The sequence below is a fragment of the Sciurus carolinensis genome, chromosome 14, assembly GCF_902686445.1.
Source record: "Sciurus carolinensis chromosome 14, mSciCar1.2, whole genome shotgun sequence".
NCBI lineage: Eukaryota > Metazoa > Chordata > Mammalia > Rodentia > Sciuridae > Sciurus > Sciurus carolinensis.
Genome location: NC_062226.1, coordinates 5,768,945 through 5,779,978, shown reverse-complemented (window position 1 = coordinate 5,779,978; position 11,034 = coordinate 5,768,945).

The following is an 11,034-nucleotide window of genomic DNA, read 5'->3' as shown; positions in this document are numbered from 1 at the left end:
TCGGGGCAGGTTGGCTGTTAGTCCCCCTCGGGCCACCGCCTGTATGTGGAGCGAGGACCTCACATGCCCGGCGCTCCAGTTGGTCAGTTTCTTTTCCTGCCCTCTGAAAGGCGCCAGTGGCCAGGCCGGGTCAGCACGGTGTCTGCAGGTGTCCTGGTCCTTCCAGGGGCCGCTGTAACAAAACACCAGGACGGGGTGGCTTGGACACAGAAGTGGCCTCCCACAGGACCGAGGGAAGGGACGCAGGATTGAGGCACCACCAGTCTGTGTCTGGTGGGCGCAGGGCCTCTTGCTCCCAGCCACCTCTCACTGGAAGGCCACACGGCAGGGCTTGCTGGCCCTCCATGGGACATGGATCCCACCGTGCCTGTCCCTTCTCCCCTTTCTTCTGAGTTAGGGTGTCAGCATGGAATCGGGGTCACAGACATTCAGTCCATGGCAGTGAGTTTCCGTCAAGCACAACAGGGTGAGGACCACAAAGAGCCAGAGCCGCTGGGTGGACGGCAGCTGGGAGAGACCGACCTGTGCAACCCAGGGCTGCCCCTCACCTGGTTCCCACCCGACCTGGCAGCCAGTTGTGGGCAAGACTGGTGACCACGGGGTGCTGCTGGGCAGGAGCCGGCTGGGCTGGGGAGCGCTCCACTCGTGTCTAGGCCGTGGGGGGCCCGGGAAGGTGCTTCTGGGGTGCACCACAGAGGCTGCTCACTGGGCGCAGCAGGGTGGTGGGGCTGCTGTGGGCGCCCTGCAGGCCAGAGCCTGGAGAGGGTTCCAGAACTCCCGGCACCCAGCCAGGGCCGCCCACCGGCTGGGGACCCTGTCCTCTGTCCTAGCTTAAAACATTCTGCCTGTTCCTGGCCAGGGCACCATGGTCAGTGTGGACTCCCCTGTCGGCACAGGTGGGAACCCGTAACCCCAGGGGACAATGGCAGCTGCTGAGGGCTGGAACTCCCCTGGAAGGAGGTCCTTGAAGATGAGCTGTGCTGGCCACGATGCACTGGCCACTGGACCCTGGAGGCAGGTGTAGGCCCAGCAGCGAACCTCAGAACCGTGGCCGGGGAGGCCCCAGGCCCCGCCGGAGGGCCGGGCGTGCCCAGCACCGGCTGCATGCACCGCCCGCACTTGGTGGCCCAGGGCGGGGCTCTGCCCACTTTTGGCTGAGCGACATGAACGTGGTCCTCAGCACAACCCTCCTCTGTCCCCGGATGCTGGGAATGTTTACAACTCCATGTGAGCCCAGCAAGTGTCAGGCATGCACACACTGTGGTGGGGATAGGGGGACAGAAGCCTGGCTTGAATCCCCTATGGACAGTCACCAGCTGTGTGACCTGGGTTCAAGTGCTTGGCCTCTGGGCCTTTCTGCCTAATGCACAGGGTCCTTAGGTTCAGGAAGCTGACACACAGGAAGCACTTGACCCACAGCCCGGGCACAGCAAGTCGGCAGGGGTGGGGGCTGCATTATCGCTGCTGGGCTTACCGTTTACCAGGGGGACACGAGTCCAAGTCTGGATGTAAGAGCAGCTGAGGGGCTTCTGAGAAGGCAGCGTCCCCCCTCTGACGCCTCTGCACCCGTGCGTGCACGCAGTGTCTGGCTGGAAGGAACGCTGGAAGCCCTGTACAGACGGGGAAACCGAGGCCCAGAGGAGCCATAGCCAAGTCTGCACCGGAAGTGGGTGGGCTTGGACAGTGGCCTGCATTGGATTTCATGTGTGGCTGCCCCGAGGAGACTGATGGACTTACTAGGGTGGGGGCAGGGTAGTCAGCATCCAGCATTGGACCGTGTCCACCCAGCTTCTGCTCTAGGTTGGGCACTGAGCAGCCAACAGGGACCAGACGCAAACACACCCCTGCCCCAGGTCCTGTGAGGTGGCATTTACCCCCAGCCCCGCTTCCCTGAGCACCAACCTGAAGTCAGCCATGGGGCCCCACCCGGCTGGCCTTTGCTGGGGCAAACACCTGGCACACGTGGGCCGGTCAGGCCCTTTCTCCAGGTTTGGGCCTTGTGACTCCCTAGCCAGTCTGGAGGGCGAGGGAGCCGGGGCACATAAGAAACCAGTGGGAACAGTCCTGGCGTTTGCCCTCTGCTGCCCCATGCCCACCCGACCCACGTTCATTCCCCATCCTTCAGAGAAGCACCCAACTCACTTCAAGGGACAATCCCTGTTCCCTGCCCATGGTGGCACCCGCTAGCCTGCTGCCCACCCAACCTGCCCAACCAGGAATAAATTTGGCACGAAGGGTTGCAGAGGGGCTGTGCTCACCAGGGCAGCCTGCGGACGCTGCCCCTGGTTCCGGGGGACTCCCGGGCCCTGCCTCCTCCGTCTGTGGTCCAGCTGCTGGGTTCTTCACAGTCTGTTAGCAGTTCTGCCACCAGCTGCCTTTGGTCCCTGTTGCTGTGACCCAGGAGCCCACGTGCCTGGAGAAGGGAACCCAGCAGCTGGCCTCACTGGCAGCATCCCACAGGCTCTCCTGCCCTTCTTGTAGAGCCCCTCCCGGCCTCCCTGGCCCAGGGCTGCAGCGAGGCTGGGAAGGACGGGCTCGCTGAGAGCAGCCGTGCCGTTTCCTCCCTGCCTTGGGCAGGCTTCAGCTCAGCTCCCTGATGCCCTGGCTGGGACGCCAGGAGACTCACGTCCAGCTGCCTGTTTTCCGAACAGCTTCGTCGGAGGCTGTCGCTGGAGCCTGGGTGCCTACTGGGGCAGTAAACTTCAGAGGTGGCACCTCTTCCCAGACCCGCAGCCAGCAAGTGCCTGTGAGGGCTAGGCTCCCCCACCTATTGATGGCTGTCCCAAGGCCTGAGAGTCCTGTGTTCCAGGAAAGAGTGACAGGTCCCTTCTCACATGCAGGGAGCCTAAGAGAGCAGAGGAGGGAGGCCAGATGGGCTGGGCACCTGTTTCTCAAACAGCTGCTGTTCTTCCATAAATCCACTCGGCTCAGCTGCCCCCTGAGAGGGTCACACTGCCTGTGGCAGAAGAAGCCTCTGTTGAGGCCCACGAAACCCCTGTAAGTAGTAGGTGTCTCAGGGCACTGCCATGCCCACTTACAGATAAGGAAACTGAGGGTCAGAGAGGCCCCAAGACTTACACTCAGATCCTTGGGGTAGGGGCCTTCCCACATGAAGTTCACCTAGATGATTTCTTTTCTCCTTTATCAAGAATAATTAGGGCAGAGGTTGTGGCTCAATGGTAGAGTGCTCACCTAGCATGTGTGAAGCACTGGGTTCAATTGTTGGCACCACATATAAATAAATAATTTTTTTTTTTTTAATTTTGCGGTACTGGGGATCGAACTCAGGGCCTTGTGCTTGCAAGGCAAGCACTCTACCAGCTGAGCTATCTCCCCAGCCAATAAAATTTGTAAAAAAGGTATTGTGTCCATTTACAATTTAAAAAATGTTAAAAAATTTTAAAAAAAGAACTTTTGCCGGGCCTGGTGGCGCACGCCTGTAATCCCAGTGGTCTGGGAGGCTGAGGCAGGAGGATCACGAGCTCAAAGCCAGCCTCAGCAATTTAGCGAGGCACTTAGCAACTCAGTGAGACCCTGTCTCTAATAAAAATATTAAAAAAGGGCCGGTGATGTGATGTGGCTCAGTGGTTGAGCACCCCTGGGTTCAACCCCCAGTACCAAAAAAAAAAGGAATATTAATGAGAGGTTGTGCTCCATCTGTGTCAATGTGTCAAAATCATTCTGTCATGTACAACTAATTAGAACAAATTTAAAAATTAAATAAAAGAATAATTATTGCCAGGGGTACCATGTGCCTATAATCTCAGCTACTCAGGAGGCTGAGGCAGGAGGATCACAAGTTCCAGGCCAGCCTGGGCAACTTAGTGAGGGCCTATCTCAAAATAGAAACTAAAAAGAGCAGGGGACGCGGCTCAGTGGTGAAGCACGTGCTTGGCATTTGTGGTCCTGGGCCCAGTTCCCAGCAGGAGCACATGCACTAGTAATGTGAGAACAAATACACTGTTATTTGTCGGTGATGATAGTGGCCAGTCTTCACTGAAGGGTGCTAGGTATTCTAAAGACATTGCTTGTGTGCGTGTGGCCATGGGGATGGACACCGGGTGCTCTAACACTGAGCTACACCCCCAGCCCTTTTCATTTTTTCTGGAGACAGGGCCTCCCTGAGTTGCTAAGGCTAGCCTCCAGCTTACCAGACTCCTGCCTGGGCCTCCTGAGTTCCTGGGATCACGCAGCCCATTGGATCACTTCCCTCTCATGACGCCCCCCCAGTGAGAGGCAGCATGCTTGTTATCCCCGCTTCCCAGATGAGGAAACTGAGGCTCGTGGTGTTGAGGTCACTTACCCAAGGTCACACAGACAGGAAGTGGAGTCTGGCCCCAGGGCCTGTGCTCACCCTGTTCTACCTTGCTTCTGTCCACAGGGAGGAAGCCACTGGCAACTTGCCTAGGCCCCTAAAACACCAGGTTTGGCCAGAGGGCACAGCAAGGGTGTGATCAGCAGGACGTGAGGGCCGGCCATCTCCTGGGCCTCTCCAAATCCAGCCTTGCCCAGGGCCGTTTGCCCTCGAATGGGAAGTGCTTTCCCCAGGTGGCTGTGCAGCCTGCTACCCCCTGGTGGGTGAAGGAAGCTGCAGTGTTCCTGGGCTGGGGGACAAGCCGAGTCCTCCTGCCTGGTGACCATGAGCGGCCGTGTCCTGGTCCCAGCGCTCTCTGGCTGAGCCCAGGGCTGCTGGGTGGGTGGCCCAGGCCCTGACGCTGGTTGTATGGTGGCTTCCCTGCTGTCCCGAGGCTGCCTTTGACCCTAAACATTCGGGTCCCTCTCCACTGTCGCCTCAGGATGGATTCCTAGAAGTAGAATCACTGAGTCAGGGTGTGGACGGGGCTGCCAAGCCGTTGGGAAGCCGTGCCCACTGGGCCTGCTTGGCGGTGTCCACGGCTCCGTCTCTGGCTCCTTTGCCAGCATCTGCTATGAACGTGTCTTTCTCTGATTGCCAGTTGGACGGCCTGTGGGGGGCAGCTCTCATCCCGGCCTGGCGGCTGCCACGCCCCCTTTGCATTGTCCGTGAGATCCTTGCCCCAAATTCCCATGGAGGGGCTCATCTTTTTCTTATTTGCTAAGAGAACGCTTAAGGGGTTGAAGATACTGTTCCCCGGTAGCGCTGGGGACGGAACCCAGGACCTCACACACCCTTGGTCTAGAGCTCTGCCTGAGCCCCCCAAACCGCCCTAAAGCATGGTGCAGAGCATTGAAGACTCCGCTGACACAGACTGAGTGTCCATACTTATGAGGTGCAGTGTGTCAATTTTATCCACGCCTAAAATGTGCAGTGATCAAATATGGGCCGTTAGCATCTCTATCTCCTTACACTTACCATGTCTTTGCAGGAGAGCCTAGGACTGTCTTGCTTCTAGTTCTTTGTAAGTTATATAACAATTGTTGTAAACTGTAGACACCTGCTGGGCTGCAGATGTAATTCTTCCCAGCTCTTTTTTTTTTTTTTTTTGGTGGTACTGGAGATGGACCTCGTGCATGGTAGGCTAGTGCTCTACCACTGAGCCACATCACAGCCTTTTTTATTTTATTTTGAGACAGGGTCTTGATAAGTTGCTGAGGCTGGCTGGAACTTTCAATCCTCCTGCCTCAGCTTCCCAAGTAGATGAGATTACAGGAGTGAATCCTGTACCCAGCAAGAATTTCATTCTTTTCATGGCTGAATACTATTCCACAGTGTGGATGTACCACATTTTCTTTGGCCCTTCATCAGTGGACTGATGGACACCTGGGTTAATCCCGTATCTTGGGTACTGTGAACAGTGCTGCAATAAACACAGGATAAAGGGTTGATTTTCATAAACTCTTCCCTCATAAGATTATGTTATTATTATTCCCATATGATCTGGGAAGTGTTTGTCAAAAGCCTCACAGTGCCTGAGGGACAGACAGACTAGGACTAACCCTGGCCCTCAGAGCATCATGCTCTACACTGGGGGTTCAGTGGGAGCCCCCTTCCTCCCAGCCCCCTCCACTGGGCCGAAGCTCAGCCACCCCTATCCCAGCTGCTAACGAGCCTCCTATTCCATAGTCACATGAGAGGCTGTGAAACTGAGGGAAAGGTGCTGCATGGGCAAGTTTGGGGGTCCTGGACGGCCCTGCGGAGGAGACGCGGTGTGCATGGAGGTTGAAGGGCTGGTCAGCGCAGCTTGTTGGTCACAAATGCAACGAGGGCCGCGGAGGTCATAGGAAATTTTCTAGTCGGCGTGTTAGCAAAAACGAAAAAGCAGCAGGAGGAACCCATTTGAACCATGGCTCTTATTTAGCCACGTCTCCCAAGCCTCATCAGCGGGGTGTCATGGAGCTGCGGCAGTCACGCATGTTTTTCATTCTTTTTCTTGCAAGTGGATCTTCAGAGGCGCTGTGCATTCCACCCCACCGCACGTCTGTTTGCAAGCTCTGTGGGCCACTCCCCGGTGGCCTTGTAAAATAAGAGAAGGGACCTCTCCTGGCCGCAGGTGAGGGGGAGACTGGGGGCTGGGTTCAAGGGGAACTGTAGCTGCAGCCCCGCATTCTGACAGGGGAGGCGGGAACCGAAACTCCAAACCTCCGTTCTGGTGTCCCCAAGAAGAAAATTTAGTCATACACCAAAAGCCATGCGGGAGAGCTTTCTCATAGTGAGGTAGAGTGGAAGTGAGGAGAGAGCGAAGCCAAGGCAGGCCCGGGCCCGGAGGACCCCAGGGCGGCCAGGATCTCTCCAGAGGGGTCACTGACACTCAGCAGGCCGCAGCCACTTCTGCACTGCAAGCAGGAGTTCAGCTCCTCCTTCGAGTGGGTGGAGGAGTGTTTGACCCCCGTGGGACCTCTCCAGAGCTGTCCTGGTGGCCATCCTGGGGGGCTTCATCTACAAGTCGATCCGTGTTAGGGTGGGCGCCGGGGTCAGCAGCTGCTCAGAGGTTATCTTATGCTCCTGCCTAGAAAGGAGCGAGCGGAGCCACCTGTGGGGTGATTCCTGGCTTCCCGCTGGCCCCAGGGCGCCTGTCAAGAGCCAGTCCCAGGACTCCTTTTCTCTGACTCCACGTGGTCTTCCATGAGCTCTTTTTACTTGTATTTATTTTCGACAAATTGACCGCCATCCTTTAAAGAAGACCTTGAGGTACTCTAAAGACCGCTGAGCACTTCACCGCCCATCGCTAGCTCCCACCTGACAGGCCGGGGATCTGGCCGGAGCCGGCGCTCGGGCGGCAGGAGGGTCTCTCCTGCACCTGCAGGTGAGAGAAGGACTTGACAAAACCTCGTCCTTAACAGCATGGAGCTGGGGAGCAGACTGTGGAGAACACGGCGAGGCTCCGGCATCGGGTTGGTGGGTGCCCCGCACACGCACGGACACTGCTGGACTGTCTGCTCTAGAGGGACGCGTTCTATGATGAGAATCGCATCTGGAGAAAAATGCAGAAGAGAGGATGAAATCAAACCACGGAATGTCACCCTTACTTATGAGAGCGAGGACCCTCTGGGGCACAGCCTCCCGGCCGCGCCTACAGGGCTGGATATGTTCGATGGGTCTAGGCACTCGGGTTTATCATTTCTTCTTCTGTATTTTTTCTTTTTAAACATGAAACTCGACATCCTCCGTGGGGTGTCTTGGAGACATCTTGGATCCGACATCTGAATTCACAATTCTCCTCCTGAACCTGGGTCCTCCTTGGGGGCCCTTTCAGAAGCGCAGCCCTCCCTTGGGTGGTGCTGGCCATCACCAGCCTTCAACCCCCACCCGCTCCAGGGAGCTGCCCTCAACCTCTGCCCCCAGCCAATATGACCAGTCGCTGCTCAAATTCCCAGGTTCCTCCGGGGCCTCCGCCCACCAAGCTGCAGGGCAGAAGGAACTGCAGCCTCGGTTCCCAGAGAGCAGCCAGGACATCAGGGACCTAAGCCCTCAGTCCTGGGTGGCTCCAGCTGAGGCATTTCAGCGACTGGGCAGGAACTCTGGGCTGAAGACCAGGTCAGCACAGAGGTGTGTCTGGGGGGCAGGCCCGGCACCTTCAGATGTGCTATCCCCACGCTGGCCAGCCCTGGACTTCTACCTCCCTCCTGGTGGTCCTCCCACTTGGCTGCAGACACCCCTGCATCACCTGACCCCACCTTCTTGGGCTTGCTGGCTCCCTCTGTGATCCCCTCCAGACTGCCTGGCCTCCTCTGCGTGTCTGTCCACTCCACATTTCATCCCTCACCTGTCCAGGAACGTTCCTCTTGCCCCTAACTGCCCACCCCTGCCAAACCCTGACCGTGACTCCCCCTGCCTCAGCCCTCCGCTGGCCCTTAGGGGGCGTCACTACCTTAGGAGACATCCCAGCCTGACAGGCACCCTTCCTGGCCTCCCCTGCCTAACCAGCCCCGCCCCTCCACCTCCAGCCGGCTGCTCCTGTCCCCTCTGGCGGGGTCCCCATTTCTGCCCCCTCTGCCCAGAGCCAGTCTCCCAGCAGCAGTTGAGGGACCTGGCTAGACCCCGTCTGCCCTCACTGCCCGGTTTCTGCCTTGCTCTCTGCTGAGGTTTGAGTGTCCCTGCAAGGCGTCACGTGTTGAGAGGTATTAAGAAAGTGGAAGCTTCGCCCAGCTGACGGGCTTAGAGGTGGGGCTTTGGGGAGGTGATTATGATTAGGTGAGGTCACCAGGTGGAGTCCCAGTGATTGATCCGTGGCTTCCTAAGAAGGTGGAGCGACCAGAACACACACACACCTCTTTACCTCTGACGCCCTGCACTGCCTGGAGGGTGGCAGTAAAGCCATTGCCAGATACAGCCCCTGGACTGCACCTCCAGAACCCTGAGCCAAAATAAATCCTTTTTTTTTTTTTTTTTTTAATAACTCATCCAGTCTGTGGTATGTAGTTATTAGTAACAGAAAATGAACACACCCTCTAAACCCCACCTTACTGCCTGCGCCAAGTCGGCAGGTGGCCCAGCTGGGCTTCCACGGGGTCCCCCAAGACCGCAGGACCACTTCTCCCCTGGCTGGCTCCTCCCCTTCTCAGGTCACCATTCAAATAGCCCTTCCCAGCCAGGCTCCCTCCCCATTAAAAACTCAGCTAAGCTGGGCCTGTGGCGCATGCCTGTAACCACAGCAACTCTGGAGGCGGAAGCTAGAGGATCACAAGTTCCAGGCCAGCCCGGGCAACTTAGTGAGGCCTGTCTCAAAATAGAAAATAAAAAGGGCTGCGGAGGTGGCTCAGTGGTAGAGCACCCCTGGGTTCAATCCCAGGTACTGGAAAAACCAAAAACCAGAAAACTCTGATTTTCCTTATTTTTGTTCTGCCACCTCTGTGAGACCATATAGTCCCCTCATGCCATTTCTCTTCTTGCTTGTGTGACATGTTATATTTCACCTTCGCACGGTTTACTGCTCTTCTCATCCTCCCCTCACCAGAGTGCAAGCTCCGTGATGGCAGGGGTTTTGGGGGTGTCCCTAGCAGCCCAGGACACAGCAGACACTCAGTAAATCACCCAGTGAATCTGCAAAGCCCCAGGCCCCCCAACTCCACCAGCAGCTGTTTGCATATTCACCACCCCCCAGATCCCTCTCCATTCCTTGCAAGGAGTTGTGAGTTGTGATTGTCGTGGGACAGGCCAGTGCCCACCAGTGTCTGGCACATGGACAGTGACCAAAAACATACTCACAGGATGAGACCAGGGTCTCTCTGGGACTTCAGTTGCTCCTCTGTGGCTGTCACACCTGCCAGGTGCTGGTCCGCCTGCCTCCTCCCAGGCAAATGCTCAGACCAGGCTGGCAAGCTGAGCGCCTCACCCTGGTCTCTCTCTGGCGTCCACTCTGAATTGGTCCTCACAGTTGGGACATCCTGCTCCCAAGTCTACAGTGGGCTCCTCCAGCTGTGAGCCCAAACCCAGCTTATTGGGGTCCATGTTCCCTCACTTCCTCCCCAGAATGGGTGCCTCAAGTCGGCAGGTGCTTCCCCCAGGCTCCCCCGGGAGGCTGAAGTGGTCTGAAGGCAGGAAAGGCACCTGGGACTGAAAGCCCCACTCCCGTTCCCCTGGGCTGCCCGGACCTCCTGAGGTCGCCACGCTGAAAAGGTGGGGATAAAAGAGACCATACTGGCCCAGGTGGAGGGCCGCCCCATCCTCCCTGCTCTCTGCCCCAACCCAGGCCCCAGGTACCCCTCAGTCCCCGGTCATTCCCGGGGGGTTGAGCCAGGCCTCCGGGGTGCTGGGGACACCTGCTCCTGCCAGGACCTGAGCTGGAGTGGAGGTGCCACAAACCAACAGACCCAAGACAAGTTTGTGGCTGATGCTAAGGGGACAAAGTAAAGCTGGGAAGGAGGACGGAAAAGGTCTGACGGTGGCTGACAGGGAAAGCGGCCATCGCTCTCCCGGACCCCCTCCCCAATCCACTGGCCCCTGTGCATCCACGTTGGACTGGGGCCACTGACCTCAGCCTCACTTGCCCTGCCCAGGCGGTGTCTTTCCACTGGGACCCGAGAACCAGGGGAGGCAGGTCTCACCTGTCAGCCCTGCTGAGATCCCTTCAGGGGCGCTGGGGACTGAGGCCAGCTCCTTGCCAGGCGGAGTCCCATGGTGGGCCCTTGCCCTTCTCTGCGCCTCCGTCACTCCAGCACAGGGACCCGGCTCTAGGTCTGGGTTCCGCCTCCCTACCCACTTAGGCTGACTGAACCCCGACTTCCCCAGCACCCCTCCCCCAGGGGCTTGGAGGTCACCTTGGCCCGGGCGCGGGTAGGTGTCCCCCACCCCTCACGTACTGCCTGCATCGCAGGCCCGGCCCTGCGCGGGTTGGGACCACGCCTGTCCTGTTGGCCGCCGCGTCCCCAGCGCCCGACAAATCCGTGTCGAATGAATGAATCTCGCGGGGCTGGGACCTGGCCTCCCTCGCGTTAGACCTTCCGGGCCCTCCCCGGCGGGGGCCGCCTTGGCGGCGCGGGTGGCGGGCGCTCGCCCGGCCGCGGGGAGCAGAGGGGGCCGCGCCGGGGCCGGGCGGCTGCGGGGGGAGGTGGCGCCGGGCGCTGAGTGGCGGCTCCGGGTCCACCCCTGGCGCGCCGGTGCGGGCGGGAGGCGGG